This window comes from Mustelus asterias, chromosome 18, assembly GCF_964213995.1.
Source record: "Mustelus asterias chromosome 18, sMusAst1.hap1.1, whole genome shotgun sequence".
NCBI lineage: Eukaryota > Metazoa > Chordata > Chondrichthyes > Carcharhiniformes > Triakidae > Mustelus > Mustelus asterias.
The window spans coordinates 23926297-23939188 of record NC_135818.1 but is presented as its reverse complement, the minus strand read 5'-3'; positions in this window follow the sequence as shown (position 1 = coordinate 23939188).

The following is a 12892-nucleotide window of genomic DNA, read 5'->3' as shown; positions in this document are numbered from 1 at the left end:
TCTTCTGCTGTAATCGGTATATAAATCATTTCACTGTCTTTAACTTGGCTTTCTGACGGTTGATTGCCTTCTTTAGTGGAGGTAATAGTTTGAAGTTGAACCTTTAACGTCATTGTGTCATGAACCATTATTGTAATCAAATCTGTGGAAGTTCTTGAAAAATCTTCAATAAAGTGCTTCTCATGTACTGACCAAGCGACATGCTATTTGAAGTAGAAAGCTTGTAGTAGGTAATTTGAAGCCAGTTCTGTGTAATGATCGGTATAAAGGAACAAATGTTTCTTTTGCTCATCTATCTAAAAGAATATTTGTTTAATTTTTCTTTTTCACTTCATTTATTGCCAAACCTATGTCTGTCAAAATCCACCGTCCAGCATGGACCTTATTAGTGAGACCGCATTTAGAATAATGTGTAGTTTTGGACCCAATTGAGGAGGGATGTCATTGCATTGCAGGTGGTTCAGAGGAGGTTCACTAGATTGATTCCAGAGATGAAGGGTTTGTCTTGTGAGGAGAGATTGGGCAGTTTAGGCCTATATTCTCTAGAGAGGATATCTAATTGAGGTGTACAAGATGATAAGGAGCATTGAAAAAGTAGACATGGATAAGACGTTTCCTCTTGTCGGGCATTCTAGAGCAAGAGGTTGTAGTTTTAGGATAAGGGGTGGCAGATTTAAAACAGAAAAATTACTTCTCTCAAAGGGTCATGTGTTTGCGGAATTCACTACCCCAGAGCATGGTGGATGCTGGAATATTGAGTACATTTAATGATGAGGTGGATAGATTTTTAATTTGTTAGTGTTGGAAGGACTCTGGTGAATGGGCAAGAAAGTGGAGTTGAGGCTGAGATGAGATCAACCATGAGTGTATTAAATGGCAGAGCAGGTTCAAGGGGCTAAATTACCCACTCCTCCTAGTTCTTATGTAATATATTTCCAGTGGCAAGAATACACGAGATTTTTGCTATTGGTTTTCCACATTTCTTACAACTTATCGTATCACAAGATGTCCCTCTTCTAGGACCTCCAGGAGCAAGAATTCCTCTTTGAAGAAGTCTGATAATTGGTGACTTGCACCTGCCCGTTTTGTTTTAGATACCTTTTTTCTCTCCAATACTTCTTTCATTCTAGCAAGGTCAACCCTCAACCTTTTCTCAGTGACAGTCAGTTTAATGAATATTATCCAAAAAAGAATGATTATCCACATTCAACAGACAAACTTTTCTCATAACACCCCTTGCATATGGATTTCATTCAGAATGTTAGATGAGTACAATCACATTGCTATCTCTTCTACCAGCACCACATTTCTGCAGCTAGAGTACTTTTAACTACCCTTTTTACCTTCATAAAATCATAGAATCCCACAATGCAGAAGGAGGCCATTTGGCCCATCGAGTCTGCACCGATCACAATCCCACCCATGCATTTACCCTAGTCAGTCCCCCTGACACGAAGGGTCAATTTAGCATGGTCAATCCACCTAACCCGCACATCTTTGGATTCTGGGAGGAACACAGTAAGAAGTTTAACAACACCTGGTTAAAGTCCAACAGGTTTATTTGGTAGCAAAAGCCACACAAGCTTTCGGAGCTCCAAGCCCCTTCTTCAGGTGAGTGGGGCTTTTGCTACCAAATAAACCTGTTGGACTTTAACCTGGTGTTGTTAAACTTCTTACTGTGTTTACCCCAGTCCAACGCCGGCATCTCCACATTCTGGGAGGAAACCAGAGCACCCGGAGGAAACCCACGCAGACACGAGGAGAATGTGCAGACTCCGCATAGACAGTGACCCAAGCTGGGATTCAAACCTGGGTCCCTGGCGCTGTGAGGCAGCAATGCTAACCATTGTGCCACCGTGCCACCCCATCTTCTTGGCTTTCCAGGCCAAGGGACAACATTTTCCATTTTCACCTCCTGAGATATATTCTAACCACCCCCCCCCCCCCCCCATGCTAAAATATCCATCCAGAAGATTGGTATGGGAAGCATCACTAAAACATATCTTTTGAATCACCAAAGGCTGGAAATTTGAGTGACCAATTCTCAGAATTTACTTACTTTAATATTTTATTTGCCCTCAAAACCTCCTCAATTGTAGTGTGTTTCATTACAGTACGAAGTTCCAACATGTCACAAGTGGCAATGAGTCTTGTTTGCATTGTCAGTTTAATTGTTAAGATTAAGCTTATTAACTGCTCTGTTCCTCTGGGAACAAGATCATTCAGCAAAGACCTGGTCAAGTTACAATCAACACTTTCTACATACGATTGTTGATTCAAGATTACTCCATAACTATGCTGTTTAATATCTAACTCTAAATGTTTAAAGGTTTTTGAAGCCTTACTTCCAATCTTAAATTTCCACTTTTATCTTACCGATAAGAAACTGCTCAAATTCCACAAGAACTCCCCATAAACAATTATCGAAGTGCATCAGAAAAATGCCCATGAGTTTTTCTTTGTGATACCAGTTGAACACTGTTGGGTCTGTATTCAACTGAATACAACCTACTTTCAACCAGACAGACCAAATGGAGAAGTATCATAATCTCAAAACATCAGTCAATCCATTAGCATGTGTTGAATTCCCACAGCTTATTTTCAAAGTGATTTAGGTAGTTTCAAAAACACATGTTTTGAAAATTTTCACCCTGAAAGAAAACGTGGTTTTTGTAATTAATTGACCTATGTTCCCACAAATGTGTAGCTAAGCGAGTCATAACAATCCACAGTGGGGGGAGTCAACACTCACATCTTGATCACCAAATCTCTCTGTCAAACCCTGAGTAATAGTCTTGCTTTAATTTTATATGTCCCATCTCCACACACATCCACCTGTGTGATAAGGCTGACTGTCCCCTATCTGTCTCTTCAGAGGAGGCATCAAATTCTTTCCAAACATCCAACTCATTGTTTTGCCCCTCTTATCGATTTTTCTTCTAAAACTTCCTGATCACAAGGGCATCGACTTCTAGTGGAATTGATTGATTTCTCTATATACCTGTTCTAGGAAAACCACGGCCTATCTCTTTCTGGACCATTGACAATTGGAGCTACTGTTGCAAGGACGTGATTGTTTCCTAAGGCTGGAGTCATTTCCAGATCTGTCATGGGAACTCACCGTGTTCTCTGCCTTTCAGTTTTATCTCATTTGCCAGTCCACATATCTTACCTCCTATCCATAATCTTGAATACTTAGCCAATGTTTGAATTTGCCAATTCCTTTCCCTGCTCTTCATACAATAGTTGCATCTCTCCATTCATTGGAACCTTTCTGTATGAATGTTATCATACTACTGAATTTTGCAGTTGTCCTTTGGGAAAAATACTCCTGTGCATTGGTATCACTTTGTCTATCAACCCAGCCCTTATCTACTTTAACCTGCTCGTCATGACTGTCAAACATTGGAGCATAGGAGATGCAGGGTTCTTCATCGCCTAATAATTGCTCAGATTCTGCAAGTTTATAATCAACTGCAAATAACCTAGATAAATGTACCCTAATAGTTTGATTAGCGAGCTGGAGAATTACTATCTTCCCATCACAATCTATTACTTCACCTGGACCTTTCCATTTGTTCTGACCCTGTCTTTTGTAGTATATTAAGGACAGAATTCTCCCAAAATATGACTCTGGGAATTTTACCGTCCTGCTCGCCATGATAATCGTAGTGGGCAGGACACAGACATGCAAAGGTCTGTTAACCTCGGGCAGGATTTTGCAGTCTTGGAGCGGGCGCGGCCGGAATATCCCGCACTAAGTGTCATAATGGCGAGAATAACAAAGCGATCTGTGCTGGTCTCTCAGGTGCACTCTGCACCACAATCCTCCCACACTCTGTCATTTTTTTTGAGAGTTGGGAGTTTTGCACCGGCACTGGGGAGGGTGGACCTAAATATGTCGGTGAGCTGGCATCAGAGCACTCGGACACCGTTCTACAAGAGTGCCCTGATCTCAGTGCACTGGGAGACCCCCTCCCTCCCCCCATGAACATTGGGAGCCCTTCTCATCGGCGACATGTTCTCCCAACCCCTCCGCGACATGGGTTGCCGGCATCGGGGCCTTCCTGATGGATCCCTCTGCCTGACCCTCGACACACCTCTCCATCATCATGACTTCCGACATGATCCACCTTTGCATGACCCCCCCTCTGCTTAGCCCCTGTTATAGGCCCCTCTATTTGTTCTTAAAGTGATGATATTTACCCTATTTTGAAGTTGAGGGCCAGAAATCTGCTAATTTACTACTTGTGAACAAACTTGTAGGGGATATTGCCACTCCCTTCTATCCAGAACTCCTTTGCATTACAAGAAGACTTTTGATGACTTTGTCATAACAGAAAATTACCAACCTGCTCTCCCAACCCTTCCTTGCAATTTTTAATCTGTGTGATGCTGCTGCATTCATTCCCCTAACAAGAGCATTAAGAGGTGAAAATGGGAACCAGGAGTGAGGAGTGAAGGCTCCACAGATGTCAACCCTTGGCTCTACAGCCTGCAAACTTGAATCACCGCAGTCCTATTGCAAACCAGGTTGCCTCAGAAGGAGGCATTAAGAACTGTCTTAGACCAGGACAGCTTCCCAGAGTTGTGGCAAAGCTGCATTTCAGCCTCTATGCTAACATCCAAGGAAGATTCAACACAATTTTGTGCTACTTAGTGTGGGTGGTGAGACCTCAAACATCCCAACTTCAACAGAATGCCTCCAAACCAGTCATTGCATCTAAAATGGATACCTTTAACCACTGACCCATAGATCTTTGAGGATCTGTTAGATTGATTGAATGGATCAGACAGAATTATATAGATGTTGGTTCTAGAGATAAATTAACTTGTTGGATATTGACAATGTACAAGCAAGTCTATATACTCACAAGTAGGATACAAATTTATGTCGCCTTAGAGGAATGATTCATGAACAACATCAGGTGACTTACCATGAATCTATCAATTCTGAGATAAATTCCATGTGATCCTTGTGTGTGATGTGCTACTACATCAGTTGGTGACAGTGTTGCACCACATATACTTGAATAAAGAGGACTACCAGATGGAATGTGGACAGCCCATAAAAGATTAACATATTCTTGTGTGCCTTTTGCCATTCATTTTTGTCCAGATTATTAGCAATCCAGTCATAATATGTTGTCAACAAAGCTAGGCAATAATTCTTTACATAGATACTATTGAATCCCAATGATCAAAGAAAAGTACAGCACAGGAACAGGCGCTTCGGCCCTCCAAGCCTGTGCTGATCATGATGCCCTAACTTTAAAAAAGCCTTCAATCCTTACTCCGTCCATATCCCTCTATTTCCTCCCTATTCATGTACCCATCCAAATGCCTTAAATGTTCTAATGTGCCTGCTACCACTAGCGCGTCCCAAGCACCCACTACTCTCTGCGTGAAAAACTTCCCCCGCACATTTCCCTTAAACTTTCCCCCTTTCACCTTGAATCTGTGCTCCCTTGTAATTAACACTTCCACTCTTGGAAAAAGCCTCTGACTATCCACCCAGTCTATGCCTCTCATCATTTTGAAGACCTCTATCAGGTCTCCCCTCAGCCTCTGTCTTTGCTGTGAAAACAATCCTAGTTTATTCAACCTCTCTTCATAGCCAACACCCTCGAGACCAGGCAGCATCCTGGTGAACCTCCTTTGCACTCTCTCCAAAGCTTCGATGTCCTTATGATGATGTGGTGACCAGAACTATACGTAGTACTCCAAATGTGGCCTAACCAAGGCTTTATATAGCCGCAGCATGATTTCCCCACTCCTGTACTCAATGCCCCGGCTGATGAAGGCAAGCATGCCATTTGCCTTCTTAATCACCTTGGCCGCCTGTGTTGCCACTTTTAGGGAACTGTGGACCTGCACACCCAGATCCCTCTGTAAATGTTCCTAAGGGTTGTGCCATTTATAGTATAATTCATACCTAAATTTGATCCTCCAAAATGCATCAGCTTGCATTTGTCCAGATTAAACTCCATCTGCCATTTCTGTGCCCAAGTCTCCAATCTATCTACATCCTGTTATCCTCTGACAATCCTCAGCACTGTCAGCTACTCCACCAATCTTCGTGTCATCCGCAAACTTACTAATCAGACCACCCACATTTTTCTCCAGATCATTTACATATGCTACAAACAACAGAAGTGCCAGCACTGACCCCTGTTGAACACCACTAGCTACAGATCTCTATTCTGCAACACAGTCTTACGTTCAGTCAAGCCAGTTTTATATTCATCTAGCCAGCCCACCCAGAATCCCATGTGATTTTAGTTTTTGTACCAGTCTGCCATGTGGGACCTTGCCAAACGCCTCACTAAAGTCCATATAAACTACATCCACAGCCCTTCCCTCATCAATTTGCTTTGTCACCTCTTCAAAAAACTCGACCTTTCCCATACAAGACCATGCTGCCTGTCACTAACTAGTCTATTTTCCACCAAATGTGCATATATCCTGTCCCTCAGTATCTTCTCCAAAAGCTTCTCCACCATTGATGTGAGGCTCACCAGCCTGTAATTTGCTGGATTATCCCTGCTTCCTTTCTTACACAAGGGAACAACATTGCCTGTTCTCTGGAACTTCGCCTGAGGTCAAAGACTATATGAAGATATCTGTTAAGGCCCCAGCTATTTCTCCCCTTGCCTCCTGCAGTAACCTGGAATAGATCCCAACCTGTCCCAGGGACTTGTCTACCTTAATGCAATTTAGGATACTCAACATTTCATCCTTTGGTATATTGACGTTCTCAAGTGCATTCACACACCTATTCCTGACCTCAACATCTGACATGTCCTTCTCCTTGGTGAATGCCGATACAAAGTACTCATTAAGGATTTCACCCACTTCCTGTGGTTCCATGCATAACTTTCCTTCATTGTCCTTGAGTGAGCCTAATCTTTCTCTTGCTACCCACTTGCTTGTAATATATGCATAAAAAGCCTTGGGATTCTCCTTGACGCTGTTTGCTAATCTAATCTGAGGCTGTTATTTCATAATACATAGTTATTTGTGTGGACTTTTGAATTGTTAAGTTTTTTTTCTAATATCACATGAAATGTCCTGAGCAAGGTTGAGAAGGCAAGGTCTTCATGAATAACCTCAGCTGGCACAGGAATTGAACCCGTCTGCTACCGTTGTTCTGGATCATGAACCAGCCGTCCAGCCAATGTACCCCTGTGGTTTCTGCACTTTTACTGTAATTCTCCATGTTGAATATCCCATGATGCCAATATATATTGTGGTCGGTGCAGACTCGATGGGCCAAAAGAGTTCTATGATTCTTCCATTACCATTTGGATTAAGAACTCGAAAGCACATTCCAAGAATTTTGGGACAACAGCTCTCAGGGTTTGCAGGTGATGATACCATCAGTTCTTCCCTCCCACTGGTTAATAGTTGCCCTCATCCTGTATCCAACTAAGGTGACATGACAATGACTGCCTTCAAGATACTGTCCTTTCACTTGGTGATAGATTTATAGCCAGCCTCTCAGATGTCTACTCATAAAAGGGTCAGGATAAAGGGCTAGCTATTCCTGTATCTACAGTGGTGATATCACCTCCTTAAAAAGTTCCTCTTAATCTGACATGAGGTTTATCTCAGTTCCAAAACACTCAGAATATCATAATACAACCGATCAGTGTATGGATTGATTTAAAAATAGCATAGAATGCCATGGTTAGAGAAGAAGCAATTGATCTAAATTATATATGTGCTCAAAAAACTGCTTTTTGATATGAAGTCCAAAATTCTGAAGTCAATTGATCTTTATGTTTGAAAGGATTTTTTTATTAGTGTCACAAGTAGGCTTACATTAACACTGCAATGAAGTTACTGTGAAAATCTCCTAGTTGCCACACTCCAGCGCCTGTTCGGGTACACTGAGGGAGAATTTAGTATGACCAATGCACAATCTACACGTCTTTCAGACTGTGGGAGGAAACTGGAGCACTCGATGGAAACCCACGCAAACACGGGGAGAATGTGCTGACTCCGCACAAATGGTGACCCAAGCCAGGAATTGAACCTGAGTCCCTTGCAAATGGAGACAAATTTTCTTCTGCATGAGACCTTACTGAAATGTTGCCAGATAAGTAGGATTCTCTGGAGACATATGAGTAAGGTAATGGTGTAGACCCAGGCAGAAGGGTATCATCATCACTTTTTATAGTATCTTGTGTGCCTCCCTAATTTTTTATTTTTTTTATTTCTGTTCTACATAGAATAAAATTACAGAGCGTATATAGCACAGAAACAAGCCAATTTTCCCAATCAGCCCATGCTAAAATTATGCTCCACTCGAGCCTTCTCCTGTCCTTCCTCCTCTAAATTTATGAGCATAATCCTGTATTTGCTTTTCCCTCAGATGCTCATCTATTTTCTCCCTATAGGTATCTATTCACTCAGCTATTATCAGTGGTGACAAGTTCCACATTCCCACCCACTCTTCGGCATAGAGGTTTCTTCTGAATTCCCTATTAGCTTTCTTGATGACTATCCTATATTGATGGCCTCTAATTTTGCTTTTCTCACAAGTGGGGCCAAAATTTTCCAGCTCCTCCTGCCGGCCGGACCTTCCAGTCCTGCCTATGGTGACCCCCTAGCTGTAGATATCCCAGCGACAAAAGGTACGAACAATGGGAAAATCTGTTGACAGCAGTATGATTGGAGGATCTGGCCACTGGCCAATGAGAGGCTGCCATAAACACTGTATGTACTCTATCAAAACCCTTCATAATTTCAAAAACATTTATTAGTTCATCTAAGCTTTCTTTTTTCAAGAGAATGGATATCCAAGTTTATCATTCTTTCCTGATAGATATAACCTCATAGTTCTGTTGTCATCCTTGTTAATCTTTTCTCACCCTCTGATGTGCTCTATATTCCTTTTATAATGTGGTGACCACAACTGTACATTGTATTCCAGGTTGTTATCCAAAGTTTGATAAAGGTTTTGTTTAGTTTGTCCACTTATAAATTCTGTCCCACTAGAAATAAACACTGGTGCTTTGTTTGTTTTTTTAATGGCCATATTAATCTGCATTACCTTTAATGTTTATGTATTTATACTCACTGATCCCTTTGCTCCTCTACTCCATTTTCCAAGGAACATGTGATTAATTTTTTATTTACCAAAATGTAATGTCTCACATTTATCAATGTTAAAATTCATTTGCCAATTAAATGCCAATTCTGCATGTTTATTAATGTTCTTGTAATTCGTTGCAGTCTTCCTTAGTATTGACTATTCCTGTTAATTGGGAGTTACTGCAAAATTGGAAATTCTGATTTTGATTCCAAGGTCTAAGACATTATTATAATTTGTTAACAACAGTGTAAAGTTGTAAAGTTTATTTATTAGTCACAAGTAAGGCTTACATTAACACTGCAATGAAGTTACTGTGAAATTCCCCTAGTCGCCACAGTCCGGCGCTTGTTCGGGTCAATGCACCTAACCAGCACGTCTTTCAGAATGTGGGAGGAAACCAGAACACCCGAGGGAAACCCACGCAGACACGGGGAGAAAGGAAAGGTCCCAATCCAGAGATTTGAACCCATAATGTAGGCAGATACTTCAGTGGAGGACTGAGGGTTGGGTTTCATCTTTTGGATGAAATGTTAAACCTCTCAGTAGATGTAAAAGATCCTGTGACATTGGGGAGGTGATGACCTAGTGGTATTGCTAGACTGTTAATCCAGAAACTCAGCTAATGTTCTCAATGTTCTGGGGGCCCATGGCAGATGGTGGAATTTGAATTCAGTTAAAAAAAATCTGGAATTAATAATCTACTGATGACCTTGAAACCATGATCAAATATTGAAAAAACCCATCTGGTTTACTATTGTCCTTTGGGCAAGGAAATCTGCTGTTCTTACCTGATCTGGCCTACATGTGACTCCAGAGCCACAGCAATGTGGTTGACTCTCAACTGCCATCCAAGAGCAACTAGGGATGGGCAATAAAACTGGCCAGCCAACAATGCCCATGTCTCACGATGAATGAAAAAAAAGGACTTGGATGCAGTCCACCTGATTCTGTTCTAAGTGTTGATGCCAGCGGCAGTAGTAATGCAAGCTGACCTGGCTGGAGATCAATATTCATCTTCAAGCTGTGAGGAGGTGAAAAAGCGAGAGACTGTCAGCAAGGTCATCCATCCTTTACCCCTCAAGTCCTCTTTAAACCCATCGTGATCCAACGTATGAAAGCTGACCAACCCTCACCATTCCTGCCGCCCAGTGCAGGGTTGAGAAGCTTTGCCAACATCAGCTAGCTTGTACCACCATGGTATTTCACATTCGATGGTAGTCATGATGTGGAGATGCCGGCGTTGGACTGGGGTCAACGCAGTAAGAGTTTTAACAACACCAGGTTAAAGTCCAACAGGTTTATTTGGTAGCAAATACCATAAGCTTTCGGAGCACTGCTCCTTCGTCAGCTGGAGTGGAAATGTGCTCCCAAACAGTGCACAGAGACACAAAATCAAGTTACAGAACACTGACCAGAATGCGAATCCCTACAACCAGCCAGATCTCAAAGATACTGACAACGTGGGTGGAGGGAGCATTAAGCACAGGCCAAAGAGATGTGTATTGTCTCCAGACAGGACAGCCTGCAAGTCCAGGAGGCAAGCTGTACCCCCACTCCGAAAGCTTATGGTATTTGCTACCAAATAAACCTGTTAGACTTTAACCTGGTGTTGTTAAAACTCTTACTGATTTCACATTCGACCATGGCCTTTGGTCTGGCTGATCCCTCCCTTCACTTCACTTCAATTATGGAGCGCATCATCTTCTTGTGCAAGTGGATTCCCCTCCATGGCCTATAGCCACTGGCCCCATGGCCCTGCCTGTGACTGCCTCTTCCCCTGAGCCAGACTTATATTTAGTGCCTGGAGAATTAGCTGATTTAGCGATGATGATAGACAATTGATAGGAGGCTCAGGACTCGCAGGAATGTGAGAGGAGGGCACAGGTGCCCTCTGAGGCGAAGAAGGATGCCAGGTGTATGATCCCAAATGACCATCATGTCACCTTCCTGGGTAGTTGCCAAACTCTAAACAGCTGCACAGTCATGGTATGAGCTGGCATTTTCAGATCAAATGGCAGACCCACCCTACCCCCATGTGATTTGCATTACCCATCTGTACAGTCTGGAATAAAGTTGAGAAGGGCACTTACTTCCTTGCTCCCCCCTCAGATTCCATGGTGACAGGTCCCTGTTTCTCAGGACCTGCACTATATCACGCCCGTGTGACTTCCAGCTGGAGAGGTGGGTGCATCGCGGGAGGCTGCTGATTCAGGCTTCCAGCCCGCTAATGACATTACAGTGAGGGGTTTTACATACTTATCAAGTTCCCGTCTGATCGGGGCTGGCGAAGAGTGCCAGGAGAATCACGACGGATTCACACCCAGCGGAAATTCTGTTTTAGGCCCGATGCCCAATTCAACAGGCTGTCAGGATTCCCATCAGGGGCTAGCAGGCCTGGTGAATCCTGGCTGTTATTTTGAAGATGAGCGAGTGAGTTTTCCCTGGTGTCCTTGCCAATACTTATTCTTCAACAAATATTATAAAACATCTGGTTATTATTAAATTGCTGTTTGTTGTACTTTACTGAGTGCAAATTGGATGTCCTGTTTCCTACATTATAACAGTAACTACACTTCAGATGTACTTTATTGGCTGCTGAGTACTTTGGGATATCCTGACACCTTGAAACGTGCTATATAAATGTAAATCTTCATTTCTCAGACAGCTTCTATGATAACACAGACTGATACCATCGGAGTTGAGATAGCTGTCACCTAGTTTTGTGGACTGCTGTTGAAAGGAGCTCTCAAGGTATCACAGCATTACTGTAATTTAATCTACAGCAGAGTAGTAGGAGTGCTGAGGCACTGCACCCAGGAGACTGGCAGCAACTCCATGAGAGGGGCAGCCGCTGTCCTCGCTCAGAATCACATCATGCCTGCTTGCCAGCCAGTGCCCTTCAGCAGCCATTCAGCCAGCCAACCTAGAGTTGCTGCAGTCTGCAGCCAGGTCTTCTAGGTCCTACATTGTTGAGGGGTCGGAGGGGTCACTTCTCAAGTCATTTACAGTCTCGTCAATGGAAGCTCAGCAGCCTTCCATGTCCCAGATGTTTCAGGAAACACATTTTAGGGGCCTCAGAATAGAAAAATAGACACAAAAGGCAGGCACGATGGTTTCTGCAATCATAATCAGTCATTATGGGCAGAATGGGCAGTATTTTACCTCTTTAGGACTGCAACGTCATGACTAAAGAGGGGGTCCCAAGCCCACACTTGTCGGCAGTATTTCCCATAGGCGGCCTCCTAATTGGCCTCCTCCAGGCTCACTATCCAGCTGGCAGATGGGATGTAGTTGGTGCTGGTCCAATCAGCCCATTCTCCATTCATTAACAGTCTCGCAACTTCGAGAGCCAGCAGCTCCATAGGGAGCAATGCTAAGACAGCTAGGAAATTGAGAGGCTTGTGGAGGTAAGTACAAAAATAAAAATCTTGTGGGGACAAACAGACATTGGAACACTAGGGTGGCTTTCCCTGCTCATGGCCTCTTCTTTGATGGACAGAGTCTCTAGCTTCTCTAGACAGTGGGGCTTCTCCACTGCTGGCAAAATGACAATGGGTAAGGAAAATTTGCCTTCATTCAGCAAGCAGTTGGTCTGAAGCTTCTCCTACTGCTAAGAGATTTTCCTGGCAGCAAGACTGTGTTGGGGAACTGCCCCTGCTATTTTCCTGGCATCTCACAGCCTCCCAGCCTTCTACCGCAGAGCTGGGAAAATTGTGCCCTGTATGTTTGATAAACAGTAGACTTTGTTTGTTATTTGTCTTTTATAATGAACTCTGAGGAATACCAAAACTT